We start from the raw sequence: 23,036 nt of genomic DNA on the forward strand, positions 1-23,036 counted from the left end.
TTACCAAGCCCCCGAGCCAGTCTGCCTTGTGAGGCCTCTCAGCTTTGCTCCTGTGGCTCTACAAGATGGAGCTGACAGGAATGGTGCAAATGCCAGGGGTTGGGAACGTGGCAGTAAACGCAGAAGGCAAAGCTGAGCAGGAAATGCTGGTAAAGCCACATTGTCTTCCCTGTGATTTTCCAAGTACTTGGTTTTCTTCTCATTCTGCCAGAGCTTTCAACAAGACAGTTGTGCTAAGAGATGAAAGGCCAAAGATTCTCTTTGCCTCTCTCTCTCTTTTTTTTTTTTTTTTGGAATTCTGGAGAGCCATTGGCTGCTGCCTGAGATATCCTGAGAGATGCGGCAATTAATTTTCTTTTAATCAAGGTCGGATGAAGTAAATTGGTGCGGCTCTGCAGCCCCTCATTTTCTGTTTTTGCAGTGATGCAAAACAAATATGATCAAATTATGCTCCTTCTCACCTTATTGAATTAGGAAGCGTGACTGATCCGGGAGAGCTGAGATGTTATATACTGTACCAATCCTCACCATCCCCCTCTTCCCCAACAAAGCCACCAGGAAGCTTTTTGCAGGTTTTTATTTCAATCTGGGAGGAAACTGTGTATTTGGGGAGAAGAGACAGATCCCTATGTATTTTTCTTATGCAAAGAGGTTAAGAAATATACTTCCCGCTACAGTGATGTGGGAGTGACTCCAGTAACTGGCTGCATTCTGTGCTCAGAGTTAAAACTAAACATCGGGTGAGAATCTGACAGTAGGTCCAGGATAAAGAAGTTACAGGGCAGCTTTGCAAAACAAACAAACAAACAAAAAATTAGAGCCTACAGCAGGATCGATCTATTTATCTACCTATCTGTCTGTCTGTCATGTATTTAGATCCGTAACTTATGTCTTCGAGAAATGGGACTGGGAGTCAGAATTCCTGGGTTCTAGTCCCAACTCTGCCACCGACTCCCTGTGAAGTCTGGGGCACATTGCGTTGCTGCTCTGTGCCTCAGTTCCCCCTCCTGTACAATCTGGATAATGATAATGCTTTCCTTTAGATCTGCAAATGAAAAGCAGGGCAGACAAGCAAAACATTATTTGCACTTTGTTAGTTCTGAAGGACTGTTTTGTGTTAATTTCAGTGCAGTGTGACACATGCGCACACACACACACACTCTGTGCTGTCATGTGGAGACTTTGCTTATTGTGAGCTTGTTCTCTTAATCTAAAATTAATGTTATTCTGACTGACAGTGTCTGTTTGCTCTTTGTATGTGGAAGAACATTGCAGATGATAATCTTAATAATATTACCTCTTATATGCCACTTTTTATCAATAGATCTCAAAGCGCTTGACAAAGAAATTGTCATGCTGTGATCGATACCTCAGTGGCCATATTGCTGTGCAGCATATAGGGATTTGTAACACACACTTGAGGGCACACAGGCCCTTGCAGGTCAGGCTGTTAGGACACCCATTGATTTTAGTGGGCCTGCTCACCTCAGTCAAGGCTGCAAGATTGAGTCCTTAGGGTTAAAACTCCAGCTGTTGCTCCCCTCCAGGGTGCAGAGCTGGGGGATGCTGCAGGGGAACTGAAAGCTGAGTGGGCTGGTCTGAACATCATCTCCTTCCATAGGAGAAGCTGCAGTGAGTGCACCTTGAGAGACTGATCTGGAGCTGTTTGTCCTGGGAGAAGAATGCTAGGGAGCCTGGGCTAAGCATGCTGCTGATTACAGAAGGGACAATCCCAGGCACCGGTGCCACTCTGCATGAATCCACTATGCATTGGCTGGGGGGTGATGACCAGCAATGGGGAGACAAGCCTGAAGCAGTGTTAAATAACAGATAGCTGTGGACCAGTGCCCAGGGCACAGCATGGGGCTCTGAGCCCTGAGGAGTTCTGACCCTGGCTCTGATGATGCTTTTCACACTGAGTACTCCATAGCACACACAGCAGCTTTACACAAGAGCTTAGGGTCTGTAGTGAAGAAGTTCAAACAGGAATTGATACAGGGAAGTCCTATGGCCAGTGTTAGGTAGGAGGCCAGACTAGATGATCACAGTGGTCCCTTTTGGCCTTAGAATATGATGAATCTATGAAGACTACAATACCCAATGAAAACACAGCAGGAGTCTGGGGAAGGATGGTGCAGTAAGTAGGACACTAGCCTGGGACTTATGAGACCTTGGTTCAGTTCCATGCTCTTCCACAAATTTTCTATGACAAGTCACTTAGCCTCTCTGTGCCTCAGTTTCCCCTCTGTCCAATACAAATAATAGCTCTGCCCTATTGGACAGGGGGTGTTGTGAAGATAAATACCTTACAGATTGTGGAATACTTTGGGTGTGTCTACACTGCACTGAATATCCGGGTCTGTGGGACCCTGGCTTGTGGACTCTGTGTTTCCAGGCCCACTCTTGAGTGTCCACACTGCACTGTAGACCTGGGCTTATAATTGCTGGACTTGGGTCTCTCAGCTGTACTATCGTGTTCACATTATGCTATGCAGACCTTCTGACTTGGGTCCTCGCTTGAGCTGCAGCCACACTGTAAAATAACAGGGTTTGGACTCACGTCAGGCTCTCACCCACCCCCTTAGCAGGGTCCTAGAGCCTAGGTCCAGGGTGCTTGCTGACCTGAGTCAGACTGATTTGTGTGTGGACAGAAAAGGGGCGTGGGCTCAAACCTGAGTGAGAGCCTGGGCTTAGTGTGCAGGTTAGACATCCCCTTTGAGGCCTGCTGATGAAAAATGCTGTCTAAGAAATAGGTATTATTATTATTATTTAGAGAAGCAGGATGGCATGACCAATTAATCCTGGAATCTGGACAGGAAGCTACAAGGAACATCCAAATGTAGCAAGAACACAAGGACTTTAAGGACCACAAGTGGTCAGGGCCTGGGTTTTACAGCTCATCCAACAGACAACACTTCCCAGTGCCCCAAGCAGCGGTAGAAGACATCGGTTCAAATGTGATTCAGAGGGAAGAGAGCCACTTGTTGAATTGCCAGGTCCCCTTCCTGCAGTATCTCAACCAGAGAGTCACACGTTGACCAATCCCACCCCTGCTTAGCACAGGAGAGGTGATTGCTGCACCGCCTGGTAAGGCTGCGGACATCTATAGAGAAACTTGGGCTTCTTGACACATCATTTCACAGACTGAAGCAAACAGCTAATATAGTTTCTCAGCCTCTCTGTGTAATATCGACAAATAAGGAGGCGCTTTAGCTTTTTTTTAAAAATTACACTGGGGGGGAATGTATTTCGCCCTTAGATCTTAAATTATAGACTTAATGTGATCCATTGCCCTGACTCTTTGCCCTATTAGGTAAATCTTATTTGGATTGTACAGCTCGTTTTATTTAATTAGAATGTTTAACTAGCCCTTGCCCAGGAGGTGGGCATAAAAGGAAGGGAAGATTCCAGCACTTTTGTCTCATTTATTGTGTTCTTCACTTAAGCACGAAGCATGAATCTATCTATCTATCTATCTTTGTATTGTCACACATCACCAGAATCTGAGCACCTTCCACATAAAATAGATTGGCAATAGCAAGATTATAATGGACATTGTAGAGTCTCTGACTTGTCTCTCATTTTGGGTTATAGAAAGCTTGGCTTGGGGCAGGGATTTGTTTGTCTAGCTATTGTGAATGTCTTTCCGATTATGGTGGAAGAGCTTTATCTCTACCTCCACAAAGAAAAATGTGTTAAGAGAATGGAGGGAAGGAAGGACAGCAAAGCTTTGAAAGCACTGATCATCATAGAAAACATAGAGAGAGGCAGAAGACCCAGAGAAGGTCAGAGGAAAAGAGACACCAAGAGAGACATTAAGAACACGCTTTTATTTTCCCATTCTTTCTTTTTCTGTCCCTTTTCCTCTTTGCCCCCCACCCACCTTTCTTTCCAACATTTCCCTTTGAGATCATGTCGCTCTATGCATCAACCAATCCTAATCAAACCCTCCCCTCAAGAGCATGCAAATGTTTGAGGGTTACTCTAGCTCTCCATCAATCTCATTCCCTGGCAGGGAGTGGGTGTAAAAGTGTCTTTCAAGCAAACAATATAGATAGGGTTACAGACTAGGCTAGTGTCCTGAGAGTAGTTAGTGATTGTGGCCGAGGCGGGAGGGGAGACACTGGCCATTTCATGGTCTGAGTCAGAGTCCTCCTGGAAATGAGTAAACAGAAGCAGTAAATCCCCATCTCTCCTCTACAGGAGTATCCTGTGCTAGTAGAGACTGGGGAGATCCATGAAGAGAAGCCCAGGGCTGACTGAATGTATAGGATGAGTTATCCTTTTGGCCTCCATTCCTCCTGACCTCCCACGTCCTTCAGGCCCCATAACATTCCGCATCCCTTATGCCTTCTCTCTCTCATCCACATCCCATAAGGTATCAGGCAGTAGCCCATGTTCATCAGTGACCCAGATTCTTAATGATCTTTATCATCCAATATCCCTCCGGCTCTATAGTGTCAGTGCCCAATACCTCTCTGCTCCTGGTAACCCTCAATGCCCTCTATCTTTGATTGTCCTGTACCTCTCTCCTCTTCCCTCCATTCTCTCATTCTCTCAGCACCTCCCCATATTAGACACATCCAGCTCCTGCAAAAGGGGAAAGAAAAACAACAGCCCACAAACCCACCAGCTCAGCAGATTTTACTTGGTGGGCTTTTGGCATTGGATCCTGCCCATATTTCTGTGAGTCATTGTGCCATTCGTGATCAGAGCTCCAAATGAAACTTACCAGGAATTTTTATTACTCCAGGAACAGTAGAGTAATAGTCTAACCTACCAATCACGCAGGCTGGCAGGATGGCTCCCATGGGAGTGCAGGGCAGAGCAGTTTTAATTGTCCTCTTTTTTTTTCTTTCCCTGGCAGTAAGACAGGACTCCTACTCCCTCCCAGCCCCCCCATCCAGCCTCTTTCTTCCAAAAGCTCATCACCCTTAATTTGTCTGATCCGTGTGAAGTGCAGCGACTTAGGTTTGGAGGGAAACATTTGGAATAATTCTTCCCCTGAGGCTAAGGAGACATTCTTTGCCCTTGGGTGTCTGGATGCTACAAATCATGAATGATATCCTCTCTGTTGGTTGGAGGATGATAATACCCAGCACTTTTCATCCGTAGATCTCAAGGCGCCATACAAAGAAGGCGTGATTATCCCCATTTTACGGAGGGGTCATTGAAGCTCAGGGAGGTGAAGTGATTTGCCCAAGGTCACCCAGCAGGCCAGTGGCAGAGCTGGGAATAGAAGCCAGGTCACCTCAGTCCCGGTTCTCTGTGCTGCATGGCTCATCTCGCAAGATGTGAGAGGGTCTTCTCAGCCTTCCCCAGTGGGAATCACCTCAACTCCTCTAGGCCAACGATGGAGGTGCATTGACTTAGGGAGAGCTCACACCCATATCCACCATAAGAATGGCCACAATCGGTCAGACCAAAGGTCCAGTATCCTGTCTTCCGACAGTGGCCAATGCCAGGTACCCCAGAGGGAATGAACAGAACAGGTAATTATCAAGTAATCCATCCCCTGTCACCCATTCCCAGCTTCTGTCAAACAGAGGCTAGGGACAGCATCCCTGCCCATCTTGACTAATAGCTATTGATGGACCTATCCTCCCTGAACTTATCTAGTTCTTTTTTGAACCCTGTTATAGTCTTGGCCTTCACAACATCCTCTGGCAAGGAGTTCCACAGACTGACTGTGCATTTTGTGAAAAAAAATACTTCTGTTTGTTTTAAACCTGCTGCCTATTAATTTCATTTGGTGACTCCTAGTTCTTGTGTTAGGAGGAGTAAATAACCCTTCCTTATTTACTTTCTCTACACCAGTCATGATTTTATAGGCCTCTATCATATCCCCCCCATAGTCATTTCTTTTCCAAGCTGAAAGGTCCCAATCTTATTAATCTCTCCTCATATGGAAGCTATTCCATACCCCTAATAATTTTCGTTGCTCTTTTCTGAATCTTTTCCATTTATAATTTAACTTTTTTGAGATGGGGTGACCACTACTGTACACAGAAGATGTGGGTGTACCATGAATTTATATAGCGGAAAATGATATTATCTGTCTTATGATGTATCCCTTTCTTAATGATTCCCAACACTTCTTTAGCTTTTTTGACTGCCTCTGCACATTGAGCGGGTGTTTTTAGAGAATTATCCATAGTGACTCCAAGATGTCTCTCTTAAATGGTAGCAGCTAATTTAGACCCCATCAGTTTATATGTATAGTTGGGATTATGTTTTCCAATGTGCATTACTTTGCATCCCTGCTGGAATCATCTTAGCAGTGGTGGCTGTGGGGAAGTTTGCATCTTTTCCAGTCTCAGCCTTGCCCAGACATGGGGTTGCAGTAGAGAAGGGCAGAGGAATGCTGGCTAGGGGAGCTGAGAGCTACCCTGCTTCTGCCATGAAGGCCACCCCATATGGCTCCTGCATGGAATGATGCTGGAGTGCTGCCTGCGGGGAACTTAGCCGGGATGGGAGCAATGTCTGTACAGATGAGAGGAGGAGCTGTCCGCTACTCCAGGCCCAGTCCAGAGTCATAGTGGGAAGCGTGAGGCATTCTGGCTGTGAGAGGGCTCACCAAAAAGAAGATGAAAGAGTTCATGAAATATCACCCTCATTGGGGTACAGTTTTCCTGGATGTAACTCTGCTGAAGTCAGTGCCCTTATGCCAGGCCTGAAACTGGCCCGGTCTTATTTTGTTCCCATCTCTCTGTGGGTCTGGGTTGTGGTGCTTGCAGTAGCTGGGGCCTGTTAGGAAGGTCCCAGGACTTTGACCCAGGTGGCGGCAGCCCCTTCCTCTCTCTGAGAGGCATGTCCAAAGGCACTTCCAGTGAGAAGAGGCTGGTGGGGGGCAATGGATGTGTGTGTGTGATGTGAATTGAGACATAGGTGCCAGAGACACATGCCCAGCCCAGCAGTCCCAGGTGCAGAAGAACTTCACTGCAATGGGGAGGCTGCCAGGCTTCTGGACACTCGCCTGGCATGGTGATTTCCACAGACAGGATCTCTGGATTGGGGGGGGGGTGGCTGCTCTGCTGTGGGGCTCCTCTCCTCTCCTGGGAGGAATGCCCTTCACTCCGCACACAGGATTTTCTCTCGTCCCATTGAGAGTGGGCTCGGTGCCACTTTATACTTTGGAGGATCATTAGCAGAAATCATTAGCTATAATACAACCTCGCCCATAAATCTCCCCTGTACCTGGATCATTTGTCCATGCCTAATTTCCATCTCCCTAATTTTATGATTTGTCCCTCATTTGATGAGAGTCTCTTCCATTAATTGTGTAGTAAGTGCTTCCAGATAAAGGGCTGCAGGGTTGACCCCATCTTGGAAAGACATGGTTTGGGCTTTTTTCCTGAAGGATGGAGTCCCTCTGAAATATTCTCGCTTCCCTTGAAAGGGCAGTGCTCCAAATCTTAAAGGCACCACAGCAGTTTCAAGTAGGGGAAAGGACTCTCCCCAAGGAATTCTCATCACTAGAGGCGCTGCAGGGCAGATGAAAGCAGCTGAATCAAGCCCAAGGTGTCCCCTGCATAGATGTGGGAAATGACTTACTGGACACCAGTGTTACAATTAAGTGCAAGCCATAGGGCAAAACCGCAACCTGGTTATCCCCCAACCCCTTTGAACTCCAGATTATCACCCTCTGCTGTCCAGAAGAGATTCCACACTCACCTGCTAAATCCTTCTCTGCCAAACTATTCCATGTTACTGTGGGACCCAGCAGAAATCCCCATCCTTGCATGATAAGGGTGAGGGAGGGAATGGGGTGTGATGGTTAGAGCAGGGGACTGGGAGTCAGGTCTCCTGGGCTCTGTCTCCGGCTCTGGGTCCATTGGGTGCCTGGGAGAAGGCAGTTACTGCTCCATGCCTCTGTTGCCTTGTGTAAGATGGTGATAGTGGCAATGGGATGCGGCGAGGGTCTAATTAATTAATTAGCATAGCACCGTCAGATCCTCTGATGAAAGCCACTGCATCAGCACAAAGTGGTGTTAATCTGTATTGCACATATGATGACCCCAAAGATGGGATGATCCCAACCATAGAGGAAGATGAACCCAAAGAGACGGACATTCCTGCTCCCCTGTCCGTCAGCAAGCGGCATCTGCGCGTTCCTCACTCAGGAAGACATTTTTATGTGGCTGTCCGAGAAAATGGCTAAGTTAGCGTCTGAGCCAAAGCCCACTGCGGTCAGGGGAAAGACTCCCACGGTGTCAGTGGGCTTAGGATCAGATCCTTACAGTGCAGTCCGTAGAGCTGGTGGATTTTCAGCACTTCTCATGCTGCAAGGCTCTGACAGTGGCAGGGCTGGTCTTTGCAGCAAACTGTCAGTTTGCCCCGAGGGTCAGTCCCAGAGATTCCTCCCCCTTTGCCCAGTTCTCCCTGGCATGTTGTCCACTGCAGGGGCACCAGGAGTCCTAGAGGGAGTGCTGGGGAGGGGAGGGGGGAGCAGTGCTAGAAGCAGCTTGCACATTTTACAGGTAACATTATCTTTTATTGGCATCCTAAAAAGAATGTCAGGCACTAGAGTGTTTTTTTTTTTTTTTTAATTTCTGCTTCACTGCCATTCCGCTGCAGGATTTTTATCACATCCAGGACGCTGACGGAAGTGCAGGCAGTACTCTGTGACACAGCTGGCCAGTCACAAGGTTTCTGGAACTATTAGTGCCTGCCTGAACGCTGTTTTTCTGTTCTGAAGCAGGAAAAATTCTGGGCATGAGCAAGGCACAGATCTTTCTCACCAACCATCTGGGTGAATGGGGGCCTTTCCCATCAATCATCAGGATGAACGGGGGGCTTTCCCACCAACCACCCAGTCCAATGATGGCCCTTCCTACCAACTGGCCAGGCCAATGGGAGCCTTTCCCATCGACCATTCAGGCCAACGGGAGCCCTTCCTATTGATTGTCTGGGCCAACTGAGGCTTTCCCACTGACTGTTTGGACCCGTGGGATCCTTTCCATTGGCTGACTGGGTCAACAAGGCCCTTCCTGCTGACTATCCAGGCCAATGAGGGACCTTCCCACCACAATCTAGGCCAACGGGGGCTCTTTTCACCAACCATTGAAGCCAATGGGGAATCTTCCAACTGACAGGCCAGGTTAACAAAGCCCTTCCTACTGACCATCCAGGCCAATGAGGGATCTTTTACACCAACATCTGTTCAAAAGATTCTTCCTGACCCAAGGAGCGCCTCCTACTAGTCAAGGGGGCGTGACCATCCTCACCGTGTTAGTTCATATTGCTGCCTGCTCTTCCAGACAGCGCGGCTCTCTCTGGTGATCTGCTTTGCAAAGGGGAAGTCCAACCTGCCCATAGCTGAGGTTTGGGTTGGTTCTAGTGTCAATGGGTTGCCCCTCCATTCTGGGTTTCTCTTCCTCCTTGGGTGCTTTTCCTAATTGCTCTTCTTACCAGGGGAATGTGGTGTTCTCCTTGCAATGAGGAGAGCAAAGTGCAAAGGGCATTGGCCACAGGGCTATACCCGAACCCACTGCCGGTGGGTAAAGCAATCTGCTCCAAGGATTGCTGTCCTGTGGCTGTGAGATGTGTGAGCCAAGGAGGCCTGCACCAGCGTCAGGCCAGGTGGGAAGGGCTGGCTGGCTTTGTTCATTGACCATGAATCAGAGCAGCCCCTGCTCTGTGCCGGCTGGGGAAAGGATCTTAGCTGGATCATTCTGCTCCCATGGGCAGGTCTCCAGGGCACTCAGCACGGCTTTAAGGGCCAGTCCTAACAGCCCCTCCAGAATTTCATTGCCCTACCCACAGCAGAGTAGTGGAGCTTTGCAGCATCTGCCAGTCCAGCCCCAAGCCAGTTTGTGTGGAGAGCACTGTCAGACGGAGAATGCTCTGTGAGGTCATCTCTTTGGTGGATTTTTACTCAGTGACTAGCACTCATCATTAGAGCCTCCTCGGCAGCTGCAGGGAGCCAGCAGCTGAGGCTTCTGGGTGCGGGGGTTGGGTTGAGGGTTTTCATTCTGAGTTTCACAGTTGCTGTCTGACCCTGTGAAGGCCGCTCCTCACTTCTCAGGAGGCACCAGCAACCGCCAGCGAAGCATTGTCTCCAGCCCTGTTTTCTTCAGCTCCCATCACTCTCTTCTTTCCAGGCCTGGAGCCGGGTGCTACCCCCGATCCTGTGCAATAGCGGCAGGCCTGGAGGATTCTCCTTTGACCCTGGAGAATATGCACCAGCATATCCTGGCTGCTTATCCCTGTGCAGCTCAAAGAACCACCCAGCACAGCGCTCGCATTATCTCAGGCTAGGGACGGTGCAGGCAGTGTGGCAGGTGGGACTGCCTGAACAGCCAGCCAAGTGGCTCTCACACCCTGTGCTCTTCAAATGCCAGGACATGTCTTCTCTGGAGATTGATAGATTAGAGCTGTAGCTGGCAATCTCACAGCCTCACGCTTGCCCTGAGTGTCTGTCATCCACCTGCATCTTTGAGTGTGATCTTTGAATGTGATCCTGCCAGTCTGCATTCAACCCTTCCGTTTTGCATGTGGAGGAGTGCAGGTCCTCAGTGGTCATAAGCTGGCCTGGCTCCATGGAGCAGACTGATTCACACCCAGCTGAGGATCTATTCAGAAGTCAGACCCCAGGAGTGTTTCTGCCTGCTGTGGTTCTGGGAGTTCCTGCAATAAGTGGAACTGCTTTACTGGGCCGTTTTTGCAAAAATTAGGTTATTTTTACTAACAGCCATGAAAACGATGCTGAAATTCACACAGGGCCATATGCTGGTACCTGGGGCAAATATGGAGTAACTCCACTGACTTCACTGCAGTTATCCAGTGTAGCTGAGATCAGAATCAAGCCCAGAATGATAGGGCAGTTCACCATGAGGGCAAGTCAAAGGCCATTGAAATAAGTAGAAAGACGCCCACTGACTTTCATGAGCTTCGGAACAGGCCCCGTATTCAGAAGCACAAGACTCATGCGTTTGCATTAAAAACATCTTTGCAAAATTCAGTGAAGTTCCCCCATTTGCCTTCCTCCTTATATTTTTAGCAGTGAAAATCTGGAAAGGCAAAAATGATGGTTTTCCCTAGCAGGGAGGGAATCTGTATATTAGCCAATTACAATAGCAGGGGCCTGGGGAGCAGGACTCCTGGGTTTTTTTATCTGGCTTTGCCACTTCCTCACTGCATGGCTTTGGGCAAGTCACTGCCTCTCTCTGCTCCTCAGCTAACACAGCTGTGAAATAACACTGTCTTTTTGGTCAGAATAATTTTGTTTTCAAACCGCACATGCCACGCCCCTGCCATGGCTTTCAGGGCACCATGCAGCGGTGCAGTGGGGGGTTACCAGTGGGGGGTAACAAATACACCAATCTCTTCTGGGTGCCGTTTGGGTAGTTAGTGAGGGTCTGATTTTCAGCAGTGCTGAAGGTACTTGGCACTCCTGAACGGCAAAGCCACGTCGTGTTTGCAAAGCGCTGTGAGATGCGTGGATGGAAGGGGCTAGAGGAACACAAAGCATTGTTATTAGCATTGCCAAGGATCTGGATAGAATGTACCTGCATAGAATATTCAGAAGATGCTGAAAATGGAGGCCTCTTGGTGTAACAGCAGGATGTTTATCCCCAGCTGGTTTGGCAGGGGAAGTCCAATTCGGTCTCACCTGGCATAGTGCATGGTCAGATGTTGGCTCTTTGGAAGGGAGCTGTGACCTTCGAAGGAAAAGCAAGGAGATCCTCTTTGACTTCTGGTTAATGTGCACTGTGGGCCACTAGGCTCAGTCCTCCCTTCCTCATCTCTCAAGCAGCCACACATTTTAAACCTGCAGAAGGCAGACAGTGCCGTGCAGCGTATACCAGTGAGCCAAGTCGATGGCCAGCAGCAAAACCATGGGAGCATGAGAGACTGAGCTATACAAACCTTTCCCAGAGTTCTTCCAAGTGGTCAGATCAGCAGGTTTGGTTCCACCCATTGTAGAGACAGGAACTGGCTGCAAAGTTCTGATACAGATTTGAAATTCCCCAAACTTAGAGGGATCCCTATGATATGACACTGACCCAGCATGGCTAGCGAGCTGAGGCTGGCTTTGTAGCCCAGAAAACTAGGAGCTTTGTTTGAAGGTGGCCTGGCTTTGTTCTTTTAATGATCCAGACACTCTTAGTGTGGACCAATCATCTCACTCCCTTTTCCAAACCAATTCTAATCCCTGCAGCACTGAGTGAGGGAGTGATTTTTCTTTTGTTTGTATTATATCAGCGGATATGTGTGTGGTGGGGTGAGCCTGTGTGCATGCATGTGAGAGCATGTGCATGTTTGTGTGACAGCTTGTGTGTGTGTGTGTGTGAGAGAGAGAGCATGGTAAAGTTATTTGAACCTGTTTGAAGGTCGGGTCTCCCCAAGGTTATCTGCTTTTTTTCCCTCGAATCTGTAAAGTAATGGTATTCACACTCACTACTTGAGAAGTGTTTCTTTTTATAGCCCTTCCCGATGACAAATAATGCCTGTTTTTGAAGTCCTTTTTAAGTCATTGGTCCCTGGATGCAGATACCATGTTTGGGTGCAGGAGAGAAGCAGAGCACAGAGCTATTTCCCCTTTCTGTCTGCAGGGAGCTTTACTGGGACTAGTGAAATTCCAGCAAGGATCATCCAAAGAGGTTGCTGCCCTTGCAGCATTTGAGCCAGTAGGACGCCCTTCCGGAGATACAGGGAGAGAGAAGTGAAGCCACCAGGGACTCGCCCACCACTTTCTGCCCACAGCAATTCGAGGCCAAACCTGGAAGTCCTCAACCTCCCACTGAAATCAGTGGGAGATTTACTGGAGTCAGCACTTCAAGATTTGGCCCACTGGGAATGAGCCAAACTCAGATTTAGGGGGCAGGCAGGTACCGGCATCTAAGCCACGTCTAACCTCATTTGAGCGGTTGGGCTTAGCAAGTGTTGCCCATGTTTAAATAGTTTGGGTGCTGTTGTCCACCTATGGGCAGGAGGAACAGGTGGGGGGCACATCAGGAGTTCTCTCTTGGCACAGATGCATGCTGGGAGAATCCCCAAAATGTTTACTTGACATTACCCATAATGCCCTTACTCCAGCCAGCCTCTGGCTAGCGCCTTTCTTGGCCTCTGTGTTACGCTGCACTGTTAGTCTTGCTGCTCAGGTTCTTGTTAGCTAAACCCCTTTGCACTTCTGTTCCTGAGAGCCGCATTGCCCCTTCTCTGCACACTAGCCGTATGGGCCTGCCTGAGCGCACACGGAGCATAGGAGCTGCCAGTATTCTGTCCTGGTGAAGGTCAGTGGCAGTTTTGTGTGCTTGATCCTCAGAGGGTCGAGTCACTTATCCCCAGATCTGAAGCCTGGCACCTGGTTTAACACCTCTGTGTTGCACACCAGGCTAAAAGTGCCAGGCCCTTGCTGGGGGCCAGATCCTGAGAGGTGCCAGGCACTCCCTGTTCCAATGGGAGTTAGTTTGAGTAAGGCCAGAATGTGGCGTTCAGGATTTGGCCCAATGGGAGTTGCTGATGTTCAGCACCTCCTAGGATTTACCTTGGTTTGCGGCGCTCAGCATGGACCTGATCCAATTTCCGTTGAAGTCAGTGGAAAAACTCCTATTGGGTTCAGTAGGAGCTGAATCAGGGCCCCATCGGCTCAGACAAAATAGGGGTAATCAAGAGGGAGAGATAAGGGGCAGAGGTTTGATCTTGTGAGTTGCTTTGAAAGTCTCAGAAATCAAGAGGGAGAGAAAAGGGGCAGAGGTTTGATCATGTGAGTTGCTTTGAAAGTCGTGGGTGTTGCCCAGCCCTCTTGCCTCCTCCTGAGTCCACTGGCGCTCAGTCTTTCCCAAGAGGTGCTCAGCACCCTGCCGGATTGGACCCAGAGGGAGGTGGATTGGGGGATAAAAATCATAACAAGAGGAAAGTGGAGGAAATGGGAAGAGAAGGGTCAGAAAGGTGTGTGGCGGGGGGAGGATTTGAAAGAAGAGGAGAAGGAGAAGGAGGAGTGTGGTTGAACAGAGAAATAGCCTCTGAGCAGGAAACGATATCTGACTTAATGTATTAGTCAGAAAGAAAAATTAGATGGTGTAAACTGATCCTTCCCGCATGGGGTGCTGAACTTTTTTGGTGACTTTAGAAGGCTGTGTTTACAGTAACTTCAGCTCATGACCAGGGGCTAAAGGCGAGCTCTTTGGGACAGGGAAGGAATGAGAGTTTCTCGCTGCCAGGTGCCTTCTCCCGTGGGCAGCCTGGGTTTGAAATTGTTGGTGTTTTTTTATTATAAGGTTGCACTTTGCTTTTTTACAAAGAAATGTCTAAATGTGTGTGTGCGTATCACTTATCAAAGGTGATAACATTCACTGGGAATGAAACGCAAGTCCACTTTATAGCAGTAAATTGCCTTCCCCACCCTGTTGGGCTGATTAGCTGCTGAGCTTCACCCTAGCTTTCTGAAGTTTTCTTTTGCATTTTCCACCTGCTTTCTTTTCTCCGTTTTAGCTAACTAAACAGGAGAGAAGTTTTCAAAAGCACCAATGGGGATTTGAGAGCAGTGGCACCCTGAGGCTCCTGAATCCCACAGGCACTTCTGAAAATCGCCCCGGACATGTTTGTGTAAAATTATTGCAGGGTTTAATTGAATAATTGGAGGCAGGGGCTACTTTATTGTGCATTGACTTTTGGCTCATCAACATGGAAATTACATGAATTTGCACTGCCTTACACATCTGTTGAATGGGTGTGAGTGAGTAGGTTTAAGGGAATCCAAGGCTTGGTCTAAACCCAAAGTTATGTCACTTTAACTAAAGGTGTGATTTTAAACCAGTTTAAATGTGGTGCAGCTTTGCATGTGGACACTCTCACATTGGTCTAAACATGCCATGCCTCAGTTTCACTTGACCCTGTAAACCCACCAATATGAACTATTTTAAATCAATAGAAATGTGTTTGCATAGGGGTGTGCACTGGTTTAACAAAATCGGTTTAATAAACCAAGTGAAAGTTTGTGTTTGCCAGAGTCCTCCCTACAAACAAAATGTGCACCGGTTTAACTAAAATTGGTTTTCAGTTAATTTAATTAAAACCAGTGTGGACATCCTCAAATTAACACCTGTCGCATATGAAGTTAGCTTAATTTGGTCATTTAAGTGAGTTTAATGGAGACTAATGGCTTGGTTCTAAATCCATTGAAGTTAATGGGTATGTCTAACAGCAAAGAAAAACCCGCGGCTGGCCTGTGCCGGCTGCCTCAGGCTGCAGGGCTGTGTCACTGCTGTGTAGACTTCTGGGCTCAAGCTGGAGCCTGAGATCTGGGACCCTCCCACCCTACAGGGTCCTAGAGCCTGGGCTGCAGCCCTAGCCTGGAAGTCTACAGAGCAATGAAATGGCCCCACAGCCCGAGGCAGCTGGCATGGGACAGCTGTGGGTTTTCCTTTGCTGTGTAGACGTACCCCCAGGGGCTTTGGATAACTCTGTAATCCCCTGACCCAGCGAAGTACTTCAGCAGGTGAGTCACTCCATTGAAGTCAGTGGGCTCAACAGTTAATCCAAACCAACTGGAGTCAATAGGTGCTTGCAGTTAAGTGTGCACTGAAGTGCTTGGGTGGGCTGAGGCTGTAGCCAGTGCAGGGGAGTGGAATGGAGTATAAGGAGATGCAACTTACCCTATCTTACACATCCCTTCTGAATCTGGCCCCATCTCTCCAGGCCATGTAAATCTGAGGCTATGTTGACACTACAAGCTAAGATGGGATTCCCCAGTTCTGCACACACACTCCCACTAGCTCTCATCGTCCTAACGTGAGTATAAGTAGTAGTGTCGCCACAGTAGCACGGGTAGCGGCAGTGGAGACACAGCTGAGCCCTGGGTACATTCCCATTGGTTTCAGGCGGGTTTGTACTCAGCACAGCTTAGCCAGGCCTCTGCTACCACGGCCAGTGCTACCATGGCTATGCTGTGGTTCCTACTTGTGCTAGTTCTCACAGACCTAGCGGGTGTATGTGTACACAAGTGGGGGATCCCACTCCTAACCCGTAATGTAATTGTAGCCTGAGAGGTGAGTCCTGAATCCTTTATTCAGATGGAGTGTGTGAGAGCCTAACGCAAACAAGGACTCTGGGATTCAGCCTGAAACTGTTCCAAAAGAATGTGAAATGACCTCTCATTGGAGTAGAAAGAGCTTTTTGCTCTGGGTTTCCATGGGACTCCGCTTGAAGCTTCTACCTGAGCTACCAGTGGCTTCCCCCTACGGATGGCATCATGGTGGAGAATGTCCTGGTCCTACTGCAGCTGGCCCTTGTGTGGGTGGAGCGCTCTGCCTTACCTCTGGGAACCAGCCCTTGCAAACACTCCCACACGCAGTGCAGTGACCTTTGTATTTCCATAGGTGTTTCGGGTACTGTGTGTTTGTACTGCCGGAGCAGGAAGGAGAGCTATCTGGAACCTACCCAAAAAGCAGAGATGGGGAAAGCCCGGAGACGCAGATTGGAGTGCATTGCATTGCTGAGAGCACACTGAGCTCTACCCACCAGGCCTCAGCATAGCACTGATTCCTCTTTAAGGCATCCCAGCTGAAGCCAGGACTGGTTACTGGGAACCAAATGGGTTTTCTGTCAGTGCCCACTAAAGGAATGGGATCCCAAATGCAGAATAGATCACAGGCTCCAACACCTTCCCCTCATTCCCTGTTTGGTGCAGGGCTGTTTCTCACATGGGAATCACCCATCCACCCACTGGTTTTGCAGACAACCCTGTGCCCTGATCAATAGCGTCAATGGACTCAGATTCCACTGGCCAGACGGAGAGCATGTGTTGAAGTCAGAATACTGTATTGCGGGGGGAGAGGGGGAGTTAGGGCAGGACATGGGAAGTGAGAGAGGGTAAGGATAGTCTGCAGTGTCAGTATCATTCTGGGGGATGAATACTCATTCTCCTTGGGCTACAGCCCACAGAGTTTTACGCTGTTTTCATGCTTTGTGCTGGAGAATTTATGGGCCTGCGTATTTGTTAAGTTGAAGCCAAGAGTGGGGAAAAAGTCCCTGCAGTCTTTGCTGGTGCAAAATGTTCTGTGTGGAAACCCAGCGCACAGAGTGGTGATGAGAAAATAAATAATCCTGGTGGGAAAAGTCGAATCAGAGAGAAATAAGACAATGACGAATTGCCCTTCTGCGAGCTCTTAATGAACAGTGAGTTTGGGCTCACAGCTCCCCTGTGAACGTGGTAGCTAGCCCTGTCCCCATTTTACAGAGGGGGAAACTGAGGCACGGAATGGTGAAGTGATTTCACCAGGGTCTGACAGCGTCTGCTTTAACCACTAGACAATACTCCCTAGACCAGACTAGGAGAAGTCACAGGTGGAAAAGACCTAATAAATTGTGGAGTCTGTCCTGCTATGAGGGTGGGATATAGACAATCCACTGATAAAGGGCAGATCAGTTATTAAACTGACATTGCCCGTACTCTGTGCCAGCGTCTGTGACATTTTTCCTGTACTGAACTGACCCAAACCTTCAAACTAAATGAGTTCTTTGAAGTTTGAAACAGATCTGTTTATTCCCCCCCCACCAATAGCTTCTCCCCGACCCAGCATTTTCCATTTCCATCGACTTTTGCACTCCTGGGTTTCATCCAGGGGAGGAAGCGTTAAAATACCAGCAGAAAGACTGGGATCAGGAAACCTGTTCTGCAGAGAATCCCAATCTAATTGTTCTGACCCAAGAAATTCAGGGGACTTGGATAAACTTTGGACAAGCACAAGCCAGATGATGATGTTCATCCTACACTGCTTCTACAAAACTTAGATTCCATCTTGAGAAGGACTATAGGTTTACAACATATCCACACATCAGTCTTCCTTTCCTTGTGTCTGCTCACAGATCCAAGGGACTAATTCCCTCAAAGCTCATACATGGATTCTTTGCTTTCCAGTATCCCGGCGTGATTATTAAATGAGTTTCAAACGTACAGCTTGGCTAAGCAGTGGGTAACGAGGCAAAGGATCTGATAGTAACAGCCTACGGATACAACAAGGGTGTTAATACTTAGGAAGGAGAAGAATCCCTTAGCATACCTAAGAGAAATGGGACGAAATGAAGGAAGAGATCATTTAGGCTGAGTATCAGGAAAAACTCCCTGGCAGTGAGATCTATGAGGCTGTGGAGCAGTCACTCAGGGAAGCTGGCGGAGGCCTCATTGATTGTGACATTTAAATCTAATTGATATGTTCATAGAGTTTAAGGCCAGAGGGGACCAATAGGATCATCTAGTCTGACCTGCTGCATGGTGCAGACCAGAGAATTGTATCCAGCAATTGTGGCATCCTCCATAGTCCTGTGCACTAGTAAATGTCCTGTAGAGAACTGTCCTGCATAGGCCAGTGGGAGAAGGACCAGGGGGATCTACAGATTTTTATCATTCTCTATGCCTTTAATCCAGGTATCTCATTCTGGGCTCATTCTTTAGTCTGGACTCTGACAGGTGATTTCTTTTTTTCCCTACTAGGTAAAAATCAGCCCAGTCTGTTTCCCGTATGTGGTAGTAGTGCAGGGAAAAGTCATTAAAGAAGCACCTTTAAAATAAAGAAAACAGTGAGTGGCTCTTTCCTCCAGGGACCCTCTTAAGCAATGCACTAACCAGCCCCTGAGGGGCACTGTTGCTGCACAGAAACAAAACTGCCAGTGCATTTATCAGGCTACAAGGAAAGTGATGCTTAAAGGCAGCAGTTCCAAAAGGGCCATTCAGATGCTGGACTCATTGAGAGCCATCCAAATGATTCCTTGATTGCATGTGTCATCAATGAGGCTAGCACTTGGGTCCTACTGATCCAAGAGCACAGGCCTCTACCACGTGAGCTAAAAGAGAATTTATCTTAGCTACAGAAATATCTAGGCTTTGATCCTCTTTATCAGACAGCCATTTGTGGGCAAAATATCTACACTTGAGCCGTCCAGTGTAAGGCAATGGAATATAAACTCATGCACACATTCCTTCCTTTGATAGTCCTTGTGCTACAAAAATAAACAGAAGCATTAGGACATTTGGGGTGAAAGTACACATAAAAGGTGAAAATGTAATCAAAGGAAACACTTCCTTTGTAGCCAGTTACCATATGCTGATATATCATCATTAAAGGGGATAGCCATAGATGGATCAAAACCAATCTGTGTTTAACGATACATTTTCTGATGCTGCGAAAGGGCAAACCATGGTCCAGAATTTTGGGCCAATCTCATGAGAAATGGCATCACAGGAGAAGATTATTTTGCAGACTCAAGGCCAAGCATCAGGAATTTGAGAGAGAATGTTAATAACCTTACTCTCTGCAAAGCACTTTGCAATGTGCCTTGGCCTTGCAGCACCCCAGTGAGATGGATACATAGTGAGACACAGCAAGGAGGAGTGACTTGACTGAGTCCACAAAGGGGAATCACTGTGTTAGGGTGCTATTACTTGGAAGTTTCTTCCACACTTGCACACAAACTGCCAGGTGATGCTGCTCTTCTGGACTCTCGGACAGGACTAAGGAGGTTATATTACCTCTATGTTTGGCACAGGTGTGACTGCTGCTGGAATACTGTGTCCAGTTCTGGTGCCCACAATTCAGGAAAGGTGTTGATCAATTGGAGTGAGTTCAGAGAAGAGTCACAAGAATGATTAACGGATTGGAAATCATGCCTTATAGCGATAGGCTTTAGGAGCTCAGTCTATTTATCTTAACAAAGAGAAGATTAAGGGGCCTTGATCACAATCTATAAGAATCTACACAAGGAGCAAATATTTAATAATGGTCTATTCAGTCTAGCAGGCAAGTGTATAACAGGATCCAGTGGCTGGCAGTAAAAGCTAGACAAATTCAGACTGGAAATAAGGCATACATTTTTAACAGAGAGGGTAATTAGCTGTTGGAACAATATACCAAGGGCTGTGGTGGATTCTCCATCCCTGCCAATTTTAAATCAATACTGGGTGTTTTTCTAAAAAGATCTGCTCTGATTCAAACAGGATCTATTTTGGGGGAGTTCCCTGGCTTGTACTATCCAGGAGCTCAGACTAGATGATCACTGTGAACCTGACTGTTCTTGGGTTCAACGAATCTGTGGAAAAGCTTCCTGGATTTCAAAGGGAGAGGAAGATTCCATGCATGCCCAGGAGAAGTGAGATACAAAGATCAATGTAGAGATACAATATTTAAAGAAAGACATGAACAACTAAGGGCTCGATCCAAAAGCCTGTCAAAGGCAATGGGAGTCCTTCCAGTGGGCTTTGGATCGGGCTCTCGCTGTTTGATATAGACAGATGTATTTAAAGTTGTTAAGAAAGCTGAGATGATGGTGAGATTGTAAACTTTTGGCATTTGTGGCTAAATAGTGTAACAGTATCCTCCGAAGGGATAGATGTAGCATTAAGATGATCAGGGAATTATGTGCGTAAAATAAATCCTCGGTCTCTAAGATAAGAAGACACTGCGGTGCCTTGAAGTGTGGTTCAGACTAAAAATTCTTGCGAGTCCAGCTCAGATTTTCTTGCTTTTCCTTCCTGATATGTTCCAGCTGAACGTAGCTGTTCCTCTGCCAATTCCAATCACAATAAAAACAGGATACGTCAGTGCCCACTAAGGTCCCGATCCTGCAATCTGACCCATGCCGGCAGCCATGCAGAGCCCCATCAGCTTCACTGGGACTCAGTGAGTGACCTGGGGTCTGTCTGAGTGTAGCAGGTAGCAGGAAAGGGACCCGACTCTGCTTTTAGAGTGGGACTTTGGCAAGCGCTCAGCATTAGCCAAGCTGTGCTCCCACTGAGATCCACAGGAGCTTTGCCATATGGGAGTTTTACTGTTGACTCAATGGAGGACACAGCTAGGCCCAACTCTGAGTGCTTTTGGAAGTCCCACAGGAAAGAGATGATCAGAGAAGGGTGTTACTGTAGGCCCTGGAGAGGGGGAATCTCCTAGCTGGAGCTGGTGATTTTGATCAAACTTGTCTGAAGTGCCCAGTCCAAGGCGATTGGATTTGTCATGGGAGCGAGCAAGAGTGAGCTGTTAATGTGACTGAATAAATATAAAATAATGCAGGCGCTGCTGGGTTTGCTGTTGATCTGGATATTGTGTAATGCTGTGGAATCGGACTTGGCCCTTCGGCTTTGCACAGACACACCCAGGAAGAAGCACAAATGTAGTGCTAAAAACCAGTAAGAGGATCCCACGACAAATCCATTGGGGTGTGTGGGGTGGTGTGGGAGGAGCATTGGCTGGATGGAACATGGAGACTAAATCTCCCTTCAGTCCCAGAGGAGGCAGCCAGAGTAGGGCCCATGGATTGTGATGAAAGCCCAATATTTAATGGGCCAAATGGCCCCTTCTCCTTCTGCAAGTGGAGAGAGCAATAAGCAGAAGCCCAAGGATGGAGGGGCTCCCTGATTCCTCATGACCCTGCAGCAATCCCATGTCCCTGGACACCCTAGAGGAACTGGGCTGTGGTTATGGGGAGTATTAATTTACCCTAGTTCCCTTCCCACCCAGGGTGGGGCTGGGAAGTCGTGAAGCCAGGGCCACCAGGGTTGTGCTACCATGCAGTCCGGGCTGGGCAAAGTGCAGTGTGGTGGCCTCTCTATTAGATCCGGCCAAGTTTCCCTTCTGATCCCTTCCTCCTCAAGTCAGCAATCAGCTGTGAGTGCAAACTCATGGGGCTTCCAGCCCCCTGCATGGGAAGTATCTCCATAAGAGGTTGTCCGGCTTGGGGAGTACATTTCTGTGTCCCCCGCAGGGCAGGGCAGGGCAGGGCAGGGCAGACAATATTGGGGGGGTCCTGGGTTGCAGGAAGACAGAGAATAAGCCATGGCTCAGCCTCTTACCCAGGGCAGGGTAGGGCCAGACAGGAGTGGGGAAGGTCCAGGGCATGTGAATTTACCCCAGGATGGGATAATCCTACATGGTTGAGATGCAGGCTCCGCTAGTTGTTTAATTTAGAAACAAAGCAAGGAAGGGAGAACTGCAGAGGTTGCAAAGAAGAGCAAAGCCCTTGGCTTGCAGAAGGTCTGCGAGGTCCCGCCAGGTCTGGATTGATTAGTATTCAGTATTTATAATATTTCCATAATGGTAAAACAAAAGAAAACAAGCCCAGAGAATGCATTTTTAATCATCAATCATTGCTCTTTGTTTGTTGTGAATGAGCAGCAAGGGGAAATAGTCTCCCATAATCACCTCCCTTCACATCTCCTGCCATGCAGGCCTTGCCGGGTGCGCTAAAAGGGAAATAAACAAACATGCAGCAGATCTCAAAATAAATCCAAGAGCCTGGGGTGCGACGTGGGTTATTGCGCCCACACTTGGGGGGCTTTTTGAAGACACATGGTGGGGGAGGGAGATGGGAAACGGGAGAACAAAGGGAAGGGGGAGAGCATGATGAGAATACGCAGCGGAGAGCGAGGGGATATGTATTAAAGGGGGAATCTCACCGGAGAATGAAGCATTTCTGAGCTGGACATCTCTAGCGCTCTCCATCCAAAGACCTCACTGCCCTTTGTAGAGATCCATTCTTGAAGCCCCACAAGCCTCTGGAAGGCAGAGAAACATCATAGTCCTCCCTTTACGGACCAGGTAACTGAGAGTATGTCTACACTGCCATAAAAAACCTGCTGCTGGCCCGTGCCAGCTGACTCAGGCTAAGGGGCTGTTCATTGCAGTGCAGATGTTCAGACTCACGCTGGAGCCCAGGCCCTAGGACCTTGCGAGGTGGGAGTGGCAGCCTGAGCCCAAACAGCTACACTGAAGTTATGCAGCCCTGGAGCCTAAGCCCCACAAGCCCAAGCCAACTGGCACGGGCCAGCCGTGGGTGTCTAATTGCAGTGTAGATGTACAAGTTCAGAATCAGCCTTTGATGACTGCTGCGGATGCCCAGAATCGAGGCTGATGAGCAGTTCCCATTGATTTTGCTGAGAGTCATGGGAGCTCAGTAGTGATGCTAATTAGGCCCTGAGTGTGTCAGGTTGGGCACCCAAAATCAGAGGCTCATTTAGAAAAATTGAGGCTTAAGTAACTGGGCTGAGGCCACACAGGGAGACACTGGCTGAGCCAGAAGCAGAACCCAGCTCTATTGGTGTC

This window comes from Mauremys reevesii, linkage group 21 (genome assembly GCF_016161935.1).
Source record: "Mauremys reevesii isolate NIE-2019 linkage group 21, ASM1616193v1, whole genome shotgun sequence".
Classification (NCBI taxonomy): Eukaryota; Metazoa; Chordata; order Testudines; family Geoemydidae; genus Mauremys; species Mauremys reevesii.